The following is a 13,592-nucleotide window of genomic DNA, read 5'->3' as shown; positions in this document are numbered from 1 at the left end:
TTAATATGAGACCTGGTGCCATCAGCACACACAAGCCGGGCAGGGTCTGGGCTCCCCACTGCGGCTCCTTCCTTGCCTGGGGATGTCCCGGCTCCTGACTCCCGGCTGCTTTGTGTCCACCTGTCCATCCACCCACCCGCCCACCCAGTCATTCTCTTGCTGATTTATTCAGCGTGAACCTGGACCTGCTCTGGGCCAGGCGCTGGAGGGGGGACACCTGGAGGAACCAGACACTGTCACTGACATCCCAAGGCCCCTCCAGCCCAGCAGGAGCAGCCGCAGGCAGGGGGCTGGCTGGGGTCAGGCACGAATAGAGGTCTGGGGAGCCTGATGTCCCCTCCAGCTGTCACCCAGTCTCTTTCCCTTCTGGAGGGGTCCTGAGGGAGCCCGGGGAGAGAGCCGACCCCGGGGGAGTCAGGGAGGGGTCGAGCACCAGCCTCAGCAGACAGGGAAGGGCATTCCAGGCCAGCACGTGCAAAGGAACAGGGTGCCGAAGAGCCTGGCCTACTTGAGGCACAGCAGGCAGCTGAGCGTGGCTGGGCCGCAGGTGCAGCCTGCAGGTGGTGTGTCTGGGGGTTGAGGGAGGGAGCAGAGCCAGGTGAGAGTAGCCTTGAGTTCCAGGCCAAGGAGTTTGAACTTGATCCCACAGAAAGTTAGGAGCCACAGAAGATTCTTGAGCTGGGGCATAACATGATAAACGTCTCATATTAGGAAGCACCCTCTGGCAGCAGGAAGAGTTGAGGGCAAAAGGAGTGAGGGGACTGCTGGGAAGCAGGTGCATCTCCTGGGCCCGGGACCTCGGGGCCCTCTGCTCACAGCAGGTTTCCTGGCCTGCAGGACACGGCGGGATGAGATGACTCAGAAGTTAGATGACTCAGGCGGGGGCCGGCTGGGCGACGGCCCAGGATCAGTCCAGCCAGAGCTCAGCCCAGGACGCAGCACGCAGCACACCCCTCACATGAGACCTCAACAGCCCACGGGACTCCTGGTCACCCCAGGCCCCCACCAGCTCCCAAGGCCTCCTCCCCAGGACATCGTGCTCTGCCTCCCACTCGGCAGGTCCCCAGGGCAAAGTTCAGCCCCTCTCCTCCTCCTTCTCTTCCTCCTCCTCCTCCTCCTCCTCCTCCTCCTCCTTCTGGAGCTCCTCTCCCCTCTCCTGTCAGTCTCAGCAGGTGCCTTGGTCTCCTGATGCCCCAGGGAAATCCCAGCGTCCAAACAGGAAGTCACCAGATTTCCTAATACCAAGTATCCAAAGCTCAGACTGGCCGCTCCTGCTGTCCAGGGCCACCCTGCTCTGCCAGCCCCTCCCACGCCTCCGTCTGTCCCGGGTGCTCTCACCACGTAACAAGCAAACCTGAACTTGGTGTTGGTGTCTCTTCCAGCCGTGACCCTCTCACTTTCCCTTCACAGCCCAATGCCCTAAACCAGCCATTCATCCCGCTGTCTCTCCCACACACTCTGCAGTCCCCCCGTGTCCCGGGACTCTGCTCCGCAAGGCCATGCTGTCCTCCTCACTGGTTCAGGCAGTGGCACCTTCAGCCCATGCTTAGCCTCTGGGCAACTCCCAGACCACCCTGCTCCTCCTCCTCACACCTCCACTGGGCGCCTGGGACCCTCCTCATTCTCCTGACTCCTCGCACACCTCCTCGGCCTCCCTCACTGGTTCCTCTTGCTGTCCCTTAAGTGTGGTTGTCCCCCTGGACACCCATGGGTGCCTCAAGCCCGCAGACGCAGCCATACCCAGCATCTCCCCCCAAACCTGCTTCTCTATATGGGGACCTTAGTGTGTGCGCCCCGGGCAGCCAGTCACTCAGGTCAGAACCCTGGGAGCCCACCTCGACCCTCCAGCCCCTCACTCGGTTCACCCCCCATCACTGTGACTGAGAGTGGAGCCCCCAAATTTCCCCACATGCACCCGTTTCTCCCAGCCTCACAGCCACCCTCCCAGCCAAAGCCCCATGGCCTCCAGCCCGCATGGAGGCCTCCACCTCCCAGCTGGCCTCTTCCCCCATCTCAGCCTCTTCCACACCCATGAGGCAGCCAGAGGGACCCACCCTGCACAGCAACTGTGACACTCAGGGTAAAACCCCGACTCCCTCCACACTCCCGCCCCACCCCAACCGCAGTGGCCACATTACTGATCTTTGGGCCCACCCCAGCTCCCAAGGGAGGCTGAGCCTCCACCTGGACAGTCCCACCCACCCCCTTCACCCATGAACTCCTCCTGCTAGCTCAGATGCCCCTTCCTCCAGGTAGGCTTCCCTGACCTTTACTGGGGTGCCCACAATACCCTGTGCTCCCCCTCCATGGCCATCCTCATGCTTCATGATGATGTGTGCTCAGCTCCAGTTTCTCTACTCGACTGAAGTACCATGAAGGCAAGGGACCTTGGGTGTCTTGTTCAGCACTGTCTGCACCACTATACCTGGCACATAGTAGGTGCTTGATTGCCATTTAGTTGATGGATGGATGATGGATGGATGGGTGGGTGGATGGTGGGTGGGTGGATGATGGATGAAGGAGGGATGGATGGATGGATAAATAGATGATGGATGGATAGATGGGTGGGTGGATAATGAATGGAGGAGGGATGGATGAACTATGAACGGATGGGTAGATGGATGAATGACGGATGATGGATGGATGGATGGATGATGAATAGATGGATGGGTGGATGGTGGACGAGGGATGGATGGATAGATAGATGATGGATGGATGGGTGGATGGATAATGAATGATGGAGGGATAATGGATGGATGGATGGATGTTTGGGTGGATGGATAAATGGAGGATGGATGGATGGGTGTGACACAGGAACGACAACTAAACTCTGATCTTTTCCTTACCCCCCAAAAAGGAAAAATTTTCCTTTCTAAGGGGGCCTTGTGAGTCATGCCTACAAATGATAAAATCTCAGAACAGGTTTTTATGATGTTGTTTGCTTCCCAACCTGATTCCCGTATAGCATCACATGAAAGATAGAAGACCCTTAAACATTTCTTTCAGCTGATTCCTGGTCTTTTGGACAAAGCCTGACTCTTTCAGCCAATTGTCAGCTGAAGAGTCCCTAAATCCACCTGTCACTTGCAAGCCCCTACTTCGAGATGTCCTGCCCTTTTGGGGCCAAACCAATATATTGATTTGTGATTCTATCTATAATTCCTGTCTCCCAGAAAATGTATAAAAATCAAACTGTAACCCAACCACAGCAAGCCCACTTGCTTAAGACTTTTGCGTATGGCTCCGGGTCATGAAATTTGGCTCATAATAAATCTCTTCAAATTATTTCAGAGTTTGGATTTTTCCATCCACAGGAACCACACATCTAACACTCAGAGCCAGTTCAGACCCCCAGAGATTACACCAAACCTGCCCCAGCAGACCAGCAAACCTTCACCCCACGGGGAGTGCAGATCCCCCCGGGAGGAAGCTCTGCTACCTTCCAGAGCCTTGAGCTGGTTTTCTTGCTGCTCCTCACAGTCATCTCGCAGCCCAGAATAAAGCCCTCGAGGACAACAGTGACACTAATGCTAATAGTATTATAATAATATCACCAATCCCTGCTGCCCTGGACGGGAAACCCTGTGCCAAGCTCCTGCCAGCACCCTCCCCTCCTCGGCTCATCAACCCTCTCCATGACCCTGTGAGCTGCTTCTGCTCACCCCATGTCACAGCTGAGGAAACTGAGCCTCACAGAGGTGCAGTGACCTGCCCTAGGCCCCGCAACCACAGGCAGAGCCTGGCTGGCCCCAGCGTCCGACTCCGGGACTCACAGGCCTGGCCACCATCTCCCAATCCCGAGCAGCTGCTCCGACACGTTCGCGCTTTTACACAAAAATACTGACTCAGTCGTCCCTTTAAACTGGCTTGAAATGGGTTCCCTGTTTTCAATTTGCCTCACCCTGAGCAATAATATCCATGAAATCAAGGGTTCAATGGGCTAATTGCTTGTGAGTTTTTTCCCTAATGCTCATGAAAATACACATGTGATTGGTAAAACATAAAATATCCATGCACGACCCATAGTCACCCCGTACCCCCAGTGACACACCTGCTCCAGAGGAGGCTCCAGGCCTGCTGTTGGGGAGACTAGGGGGGAGGGGAAGGGTGGGAGGTGTGAGCTGATGGGGGAGGGGGTGGGGGAGGAGGGGGTGTGGGGGGGTGCTCACCACATGCACTCCCCAATACTCCAGAATTCCCCCTGCACCATCCACAGGAGAGAGGCTGGGAGGCCCCTGCTGTCCCGGGCAGGGGAATCCTGCCAGGGACGAAGGCAGGAAACTGTGAGGGAAAATCTGATACCAAGGAGAGGAAAAAATCCTTCTTGAGCTGTGGCTTCCTGCCCAAGCAGCAGCCGCGCCAGGGACGAGGGCGGGCAGAGAGGCCTCCAGGCAGGACTGGGGGCCGGGGCCGGGCCAAGGGTCTGTTCCAGCCTGTTCTGTGGACTGGGAGCCGGCAGGGGGGCGACCCCAACCTATGAACCTGAAAGAGTGCCGGGGGCAACAAAGGGGTTTCCCCCAGAGGAGGGCAGACCCAGGGCCGTGCCGGACAGACAGGCCTGGGGTCTGGTGACGGTGCCTCTGTCTGCTGCTGGGACTTACTTCTGTCCCCTGAGCCTCACTGTCCCCACCTGTGAGCCTCCCAAAGCAGTTGTGGGGGCTGAGTGACGTTTGCGCTTCCTTAGAACAGTGCTGGGCTTGTAGTACGCATTAATATACGTTAGCTGCCTATCGATGTGTATTTACTAATTACCATTTACAGAAATATAGTGTATGATTATATAATAACATACATTATATTTATTTACATTTTGTTTACATTATTTGTGTATCTCTCTGGTCTATATTTATGTTTTATAATATATATGTAAGTATACATAATAAACTAGAGATCGTATAATATGCTACAAATCCCTATTTATAAGCCATTTACTATGTCACCACTGAAGGGCTGTGGGAAACAGGGGCAGGCTCACTCTTTCCCACCTTCATTCAGTGTTTATCAAGCCCCCTGGGAAGCAGGGCCAGCCTCAGTCTGGGGACTCACCGAGCACTGTCACATCGACTCGTGGCTGGCGCTGGAGTTCCAAGTGCAGCCCACGCGGACAAAGCGCTTCCTCCCGTGCCCCTGCTACAGCCCAAGGCACCGTCCGCGAGATGGGCTCAGAGAGGGGAGGGGATCTGCCAAGGTCACACAGCACCACACCCCCAGGTCTAGGCACAGGGAGGGCAGACATTGAGAATTCCCAGAGACTCCTTAAAATGCAGATTCCAGGGGCCCCGTCCACACAGTGATTCAGGGGCCTGGGACCCTGCATTTTAACACCTTCTCAGGGCATCACTCTGTGCTGGGGAAACCAGCAGGAACTCAGGTCTCCAAGACAGATCAGCTGGGTGACTTCAACCTCTGTAAGTCACGTACCCAGCACGGAGCCAGGCACCCAGCCCAGCCCCGTGGATGGCTCGGATTGCTGGCCACACGGTGACTCGGTGATAATCCCCCTGCGCCCTGTGCTGAATAAGCCCCTCAGCCCCCTGAGCACCCCCGGCTGCCCTCCGGTCCCCTGGTCTGGGCGCTGCATCCTCCCAGCCGACCACCCTCACCCCACTCTCCAGACACTCTGCACTGTCCCCCGTGGACCCCAGACTCCCCATCACAGTCACAGAATAGGGCGGCCTCTTGCACATCACAAGGTGGGCCGGTTGGGTGGAGGCGGGGACAGAAAGGAGCCACTAGAGGCACCAAACCCTGGAGGGGTAGCAGGAAGGAAGATGTTCCACCTGCTGTAGATTTTCCGCGAGGGAGGACAGGACGGCTCTCCATGTGGAGGAGACACGGCCTCCTCCCTGGAGCCCTGGTGGGAACCTGTGACCTGAGCCTCGGCCCCTGGGCCCAGACCCGGTGCTGCCGCAGCCACGAGGCTACAGTTTTGTCTTGAACACCGAGGGCATCTGGCCCATGCTCTGCACTTGACACCTGTCACCTCATTTCATAGTCTCCACCCCAGCGAGGGGGGAACTATTCTCCCCATTTCCCAGGGGAGCAGACTGAGCCCAGGGCTGCAGCCACCTGCCCACAGCCACACGCACACAGGGACAGAGGAGCCCACACCAGGGCTGTGGACTGCTGAGCCCGAGGTCTCTCCCTGGCATCTGTGTTGGGGTCCCTCAGACACCTCTGCTTGGGCATCTCTGATATCCCCTCCCTCCACCAGACTGTACCTATTTTTGACTTGAAGACACTTACATTCTGATTTGGGGACAAAGAACTCAGCAATTTACCCGTAGCAACATGGGAGGGAAGGGGACAGGAAGATACTTCCTTGGGGTGGCCTGCTTGGCACCTCCCCCACCCCAGCATGTGGATCTGAGCTGCCACCCGCTGGGCCACCGGAGCCTCCAGACAGTCCCTCCCAGGGCATCTCAGAGTGAGGGACAGGACGGTGCAGCCGGCTCTAGTCTGGGGGATAAAATTGGCTCTGGGGAGACCCACAGCTGTGATCTTTCCCCACGAGAGAAGTCACCACCCGGCTCAGGAGACTTTGAGGGGGTTGGGGAGGAGGGGGTGAAAGGGATTAGGTTACAGGTGCCATAAGTGGCAGGAACTAGCCCAGCTCACAGAGACAAGGCTGAACCCATCCCCCTGCTGGGCCTGGTCACCCCATTCCTGGGCCAACAGTGCCATCGCGTGGTCAGAGCCCTCCATAGCAGCCTCAAGGCCCACGACGCTGGCCCCATGAAGATCACAAAATTCCACGGTAATAATCATCTCCCTACGTGTGTGTGTATCAAACATCACGTTGTACACCTTCAATATAGACGATAAAAAATAAATTTAAAAAATCTTAAATCACATAATTCCAAGGTCCAAAGAAGTCCTCGAGATCACCTTGCCCAGGGTCGGGGGTCCGTTTCGCAGATGGGGCGGTGGCTCCGAAACCACCACCCAGCCCACAGCAAGGGGTGAACGGGGGCAGCAGGGACGTTGGAGTCCAGCAGGCCTGGATTCAGACCCCAGCTCCACTGCAGCGTGGCCCGGGAGGGAGTCCCTTCACATCTCTGAGCCTCAGTGTGTCATCTGTAAAACGGGGCTGATAACCACATGGACTTCACCTGGGGCTTGGAAACAGCTGAGTAACATACACATCTCGGCCATCATGGTTTTGTAGGCGTGGCATCTGTCTGGCGCCAGTCCCCACCCCAGACCCCCACAAGCACAGAATCGAGTCTGCAGTGACAGACCTGGCTGTGCTCACGCTGGGCTCCCAAGGGCAAAGCCGGTGACCCCCACCACCCGCCCCATGCACTGCTTCCTCTTACGTTCCCAGCGCCTCTCCTCTGTCTGAAGTGCTCCCACACTTTGGCCCCTCCTGTGTCGTCACAGTCCCCGTGAGAAGCTAAGGCCATGAGGGCAGAGTCAGACAAAGCCTGCTCATGGCTGTGGCCCCAGGGCCCGGGCCGGCACCCAACACAGAGCAGGCGCTCAGCAAATCACAAATGATTTACTGATGATAAATCAATGGACGTCTCACAGCCAATGCACCTTTGCTTGATCAAGACTGTGTCATTACTACACGATTCCTTTTTAACGTTGTACCCACTGTCAGTGCACCAGCTGCGTTAGACCTGTCAGCGCTGTGGCCAAGAGCACCTGGTTCAGCAGTCTGAGAGATCAGGCTCAGTCCCAGCTCCATTGCTCACTAGACAGGGCACATGGTCATGCTACTGGCACCCTCCCTGCCTCAGTTTCCTCATCTGTGAAATGGAGTGATAAAGAGTAAGTTCCTTCATAAAGTGATGGTGAGAAGTAATCAGACTGAGGCCTAGTCCAAGAAAAGTACCCAAAGCTGTCACTGGCATGTAGTAGGTGCTCAGTAAATGCCGGCCCTTATTATTGGTAATCTGGCTTCCACGTCTCCAACACTTTCCAACATGTTCCCCCATGTGTGCCTTGTCCCCACCCCCTGCCCTCTGACCCTTCCTCTGTGGTAATCATAGAACAGCAGGAGCCCCCTGCAGAGGACAGAGCCCGGCCCCTGAAGCCCAACAGTCCTGAGTTCAAATCCTGTTTGTGCAACTTTGGAAAAGTTACCTGACCTCTCAGAACTTGTTAACCCTCAGTGAGCAACTATATGTCGTCAGTAAAAGGTGATTATCGTCTTATCACTGTCGTTGCTTCACGTGTTCCTATCCCGTCTGCTGTATTAAATGGACTGGAAGCTTCCTGAGATCTCATTGCTCATTTTCTCCTCCCAGCACCTGGCTTGCACCTTGGACTCAGCAGGTTCTCAGCAAACATTTAGGGAATGAAAAAAACCACCAGAGCTTTCTCAGTCTGACTACCCTGGTAATGTCTGGGACCCCTACAGCACGGTGGGGTGAGCAAGACCCAAAAGGGGGCTCTCTACCCACCAGTACCCCGGCCCCTGCCCTGTTTCACAGCTTGGTAAGTGCCAGCCTTTCAGGACCTCCAGCCCTGAGAGCTCAATCTTGCACAAGTAACTTTAGCTCTCTGTGCCCGTCTCTTATCTCTACGATGGGAAATTGATGGCAACCTCATTCAGTTCTGTCTCCAGAGTGTGACCTCTATGAGATCACAGTGATAAGAAGTGAGACAGAGAGCTAGGCAACAGCTGGACCATACGGCATCTAAAGTGTCAGGCTAAGTGTGAATTTTATCCAGGAAGGGCGGTAGGGAGCCAGAGGAGGTTCTTGAGCAGGGGTGTGGCCTGATCAGATGGGCACTGTAGGCCCATCACTCTGATATCAGTGTGCAGAACGGACTAAAGAACAAGATCCCAAAGGCAGAGAAGCCAGTTAACCTGCGATGGTCCCAGCCTGTGGAGAAAGCACTAGAACCCCCTTTCCTTACAGTGGTTCTAAACCTCTGAGAGGCCACGTTCTGGCAAGAGCCCCGATTTTGGAGCCAGCGATTGCAGGGTTCAAATTCCAGCCCAGCCATTTCCTGGCTGTGTGACACTTTACATCTCACAGCCTTGGTTTCCCTGTCTGTGAATCAAGTTTATTAAAAGGATCACCGAAACATTTGAGTTGGACATTATGTGTGCGTCACCTGGCAAATAGTGGTGATCCGAAAGTGGCAACTCAGTAAGTGACCCAAATCTGACTCTGACTCCAAGTCCCCCTGGGTTGCCATGCCCCCATGAGCAGAGCTGTCCCCTCCCCTTGTCAACGTACTCTGATGCCACCCAGGGTCCGGCGGCTGAGCCTCCCAGCCACGAGGCAGCTCTGAAGAGGAGGCAGGTCCAACCTGGGGTAGCAGGAAGCCCCAAGCAGCTCCTGTCTTCTCCTGGAGTAACGGTGTTCACATCTGGAACAGATGGGGTATCACATCTCTCCACCTCCCGCCCCTTTTCTCAAAGAGCACTGGTCCGGGAGAAAACCCATGCAATTAAAAGAGGAGAAATGGAAAACAACCCCCTTAGCAGACTTTGCTATCTCCTCTCCCTTGTAAATCCATTAACAAACTGTAATTGCGAAGACAAACCCTTATTGAAACCTGGTAACCAATCCGCTGTGGGGCCAAGAGACTCCCATTGTACTCCAAGGCCCGAGGAAAAAAATAAAAAAATAAAAAAAATCCTAATTAGTTTAGTCCTGTTTATCTGCGCAAACTTCAAAAAAAACAAAAACAAAATTATAGGTTACAAAGTAACTTGCCATCTGCCAGTAGACCATGGCTGCCCTGGGGAGAGCTGGTTTTCTTTCTTTCCGGGGTTTGTTTATAACTGTCTGTGAATCAAACCTAGAGCAGAGAGAGATGCGGAAATTATAGGAGGGCCCGGGTTTCGTGAGGACCTGGATCGCTGTGGAGGGAGCTGTGATGCATTAAGAGCAGAAGTTTGGATCTGAAAGACCCGAGAAGCTGGCCCCACCCCGCTCACGGCAGGGTCCCGGGAGGAGCCAGCTCCTCCACCCCCCACGTAGGGAGGAGTGAGGTCCATGGGACCTATTCGCAGACAAGGCTTGCCCGTCTCTGACCCCACCCACTGGGGACTTCTGTTGGTTCTGCCCACCCAGCTCCCAGGCCCTGGCATCTGTCGCTGAGGAACTACTGCTCAGTATGCTCAGTCCCGGGGGTCTCGTGCAGCCCATTCCCCTGGAATGGCCAGGGCCCTGTGTCCCCCTGGCCACAGTGATGGCCCAAGGATGGGCACGGGACCCAATTCAAGCCAATGAGGTGGAATTCTGTCGACTTGGAGCCTGAAGGCTGTGACGCAGGGCAGTGGGGCTGTCTCGGGGAGAGGCCCGCCTGGGCACGAGGCCGTCGAGGAAACTGGAGCCAAGAATGCAGAGAAACCAAGGTCTGGCCACATCGCTGAGCCAGGACCTTCAGTCACGGGTCCCATCAGCAACCTTCCATGCTTAAGCTGACTGGTGTGCAACATGCAGTTTCCGCCACCTGCCACCAAGGGCCCCAGCTCACCTCCACTCTGACCCATGACACCTGTGGCCCAGTCTCCCGGGCTGCTGACCTCACTGCTCCTCATGCCAGCTGCCTCTTACACCCCGCATCCTGCCGGGGAGCTCCTTAGGCAGGAATGTTGGAAACAGGGCACGAGGTCGCTGGAAGGTTTATTCAGGGTCCCCAGTGCCACCACTCACAAACAGTTTCTCAACTAACTCTCCCTGCAAGTAAGGATTTAAACCCAGCCTGAGGGTTGTGCAGCCTTGCCTCCCACAACAAGGGGCTCAGCCCCCTGCACACGACCCAGCGGGGCCAGCCTCAAGGCCACCGCACCTTCCAGGATGTGTGACCGGGATGCTTGGTCCCTGCCCAGCCCAGCCTCGGCCACTTCCCACTCCACAGTCTGCCTCACACCCACCTGCGGCTCCAGGGGAAAACTAGCCCTGTTTATAATAGCAGACCCTGGCCACGTGGCCTCCATGCTTAACCCTTCAGTGGCTCTGTGCCGCCCTCCAGACCCAGCCCAGACGCCTTGAAACGGCCAAAGGCCAGCACAGCAGCCCCTGCAAAGTCTGGCCTTGGGCCCCTCCCTGCTCCTGGTCCAAGCCCTCCCAGGGCCGCACTCCCTCCTGCTGCAGGGCCCTCACTGGGCTGCTCCCTACACGTGGCACCCTCGCCCCACCCCCTCTGCCGCTTCTAAATGGCCTTCAGATCCACGCTGCCTCCAGGACGCCTCCACCTCCTGGCAACTTGATTAGCCCCTCTGTTATACCCCCTGCCCCGCACCCAACGCCCCTGTCCCGCTGTCACGGCTGGATTTCCGTCTGACGTCCATCTCCTCCACTAGACTGGGGGCACTATGAGGCCAGAGACCATCCAGGCATTTTCTGTTTTATCTCAGCTCCTGGTGCACACTCGGCTCCTGGCAGTGCTTGCCCAATGTTGAATGAATGAACACTGAATGAATGAACAAATGAAGAAATGAGACTGGACCTGCCCCTGGAGCCCCACAGCCGTGACGTCACTGCTCCCTCTGCCCTCCCTCCCTGTCTTATGCCCCCTTTCGGTCCCCACCTTTCCCCCCACACTCCTGCTGTCCAGACTCCCCCTGCAGGGCTTCGTTCAGCCACTAGGCCCCCTCCAGCCCTCTCCCCACAAACCCGCCTGACTGTCCGCTCCAGGGACCCGGGCAGGACTGGCCACACCCATGCCACTCTAGGGGGATGGGGCTTCCTGTTGGGGAAGCTGAGGTCAGAGCATGAGCAGCTTGTCCATGGTGAGGGACCAGGGGGGATTCATGCCCAGGGCTGTGTGACTCCAGAGGAGGTTCCCAACCCCTCCTCTAACACCTCTCCCCGGGGCGTTTCCTAGACACTCAGAGCTGGTGCTTGGTCTGTACCAGGCCCAGGCAGGCAGATGCTCCCGGGAGCGTCTCTATTTCATTTTACTTCATGAAAGAAGCATTGACAGGCTTTGGTCCTTGAGAACACGTCATATCCCCTTTGCAGACTTCTCCTGATTGACTTCTCACTTCCGGATCATCTCTCCATTTCACAGACGAGAAACTGAGGCTCACAGGAGAGGAGATGACTTGTCCAGGCTCACACAGCAAGAAGTCACGTGATGCTGGAGTGTGAGCCCATAAAGACAGGGACTTCTGTCTGGTTTTGTTCTCTGTTCCATCCCTAGTGCCTAGAACAGGGCCTGGCAGAGGTGCACTACAAACGTTTGTTGCATGACTGAGTGATGGACACAGCCACCGTCCCCAGAAGCTTGACCACCCTCCACGCCTTGCCTGCCTGTGCCCTGGCACACTGAGGCTGGTGCTGCTCAAAGCAGAGACAAAGCTGTCCTCATCTTTGCCTCCTGGTGAAACTGGGAGTGGGGGGTGATATCTGTTAACAAGACACAGGAGGGCCAGGCTCCCTGCTGAGGAGAGACGACTTGCAGAGAGCCATGGAGCACACTCTAGGGTGGTTTCCCAGCTGGTAATGGGTGCCGCAGGTGGTCCAGCCACTGGAGGCCAGGTGGCCACAGCATCTCAAGGGACATGGGTGCCAGGTGGGAGCAAGAGAGCTGTTGAGGAGCTGACAAGTGTGGATATGTCCTTGAGGCCAGGAGACCACCCCCCACATGGTGGCAGTGGTGCCAACTCCACTCTGGATGCAAAGTGTGGGTGGGCACTGTGCTCAGCACTCCCTGTTCATTATCTCCTGCACACCTGGGAGATGGTGCCAGCACTCCCTTTCCACGGATGTAGACTGTGGGACTCAGCGAGGTGGAGGGCCTTGCCAACTCACCAGGCAGCAGAGGAGCAGGGCAACGGCTGGGACCCAGGACAGTCCAGAATTAAAGGATGAGAACTGGGATGCCTAGGACCCCACACAGGTGGAAGGAATTGGAGTTGAAAGAGGACAGTTGAGTCAGGCCTCTTGCATTGCATGAAACACAAACTTAGCCAAGTTTATGCTGAGGTTTTCTGGATGTCTTATAAATGTCAAAGGCAGGGAGGACAGCCAGGTCCAATGAGGGAGACCAGTAAATGACCCCATGTGGTGGATTAAAGGTGCCACAAATTCTTTGTCACTCTTCTCCATGGAGAGGTAGAGTTTATCTTCCCAATCCTTGAATTTGGGCTGGCCTACAACTGCGTTGACCAAGAAAATGCAGTGAAAGTTATTCCATGACAATTTAGGGCCTCGGCCCTAAGAAGGTTTTGGAAGCCCTGAGTTACCATGTAAGAAGTCTAGTTCCCCTCCTGGATGGCCCACACGGAGAAGGGGAGGCCCTAAGACTGCACAGAGAGAGAGAAAGGCCCAGCCTTCCAGCTGATTCTACCAAGGCAGCAGTGAGATGAAGGAGCCATGCTAGATGTTCCAGCCTGGCTGAGACCCAAGTGACTGCAGTCCCAGCCAACACCACTTGGAGCAGAAGAACCACCCCCCTGAGCCCAGTTAACCCACAGAATCATGACAATAATAGGTGGTTGTTTTGAGCCACTAAGTTTGGGGGCAGTTTGTTACACACCAATAAATGACTAAAACACCCTTGGACTGGAACGCCATCAGCAACCCAGGAAATGCTGTGTTCCTCTTTCTGGGGAGGGTGGCCTCCAGTCTTTACCTTTTAGCACCCTGGGAAGAAAACAGAGAACTTCCCATCTC

The sequence above is a fragment of the Lemur catta genome, chromosome 3, assembly GCF_020740605.2.
Source record: "Lemur catta isolate mLemCat1 chromosome 3, mLemCat1.pri, whole genome shotgun sequence".
NCBI lineage: Eukaryota > Metazoa > Chordata > Mammalia > Primates > Lemuridae > Lemur > Lemur catta.
Note: the sequence above shows the minus strand (reverse complement) of the source record.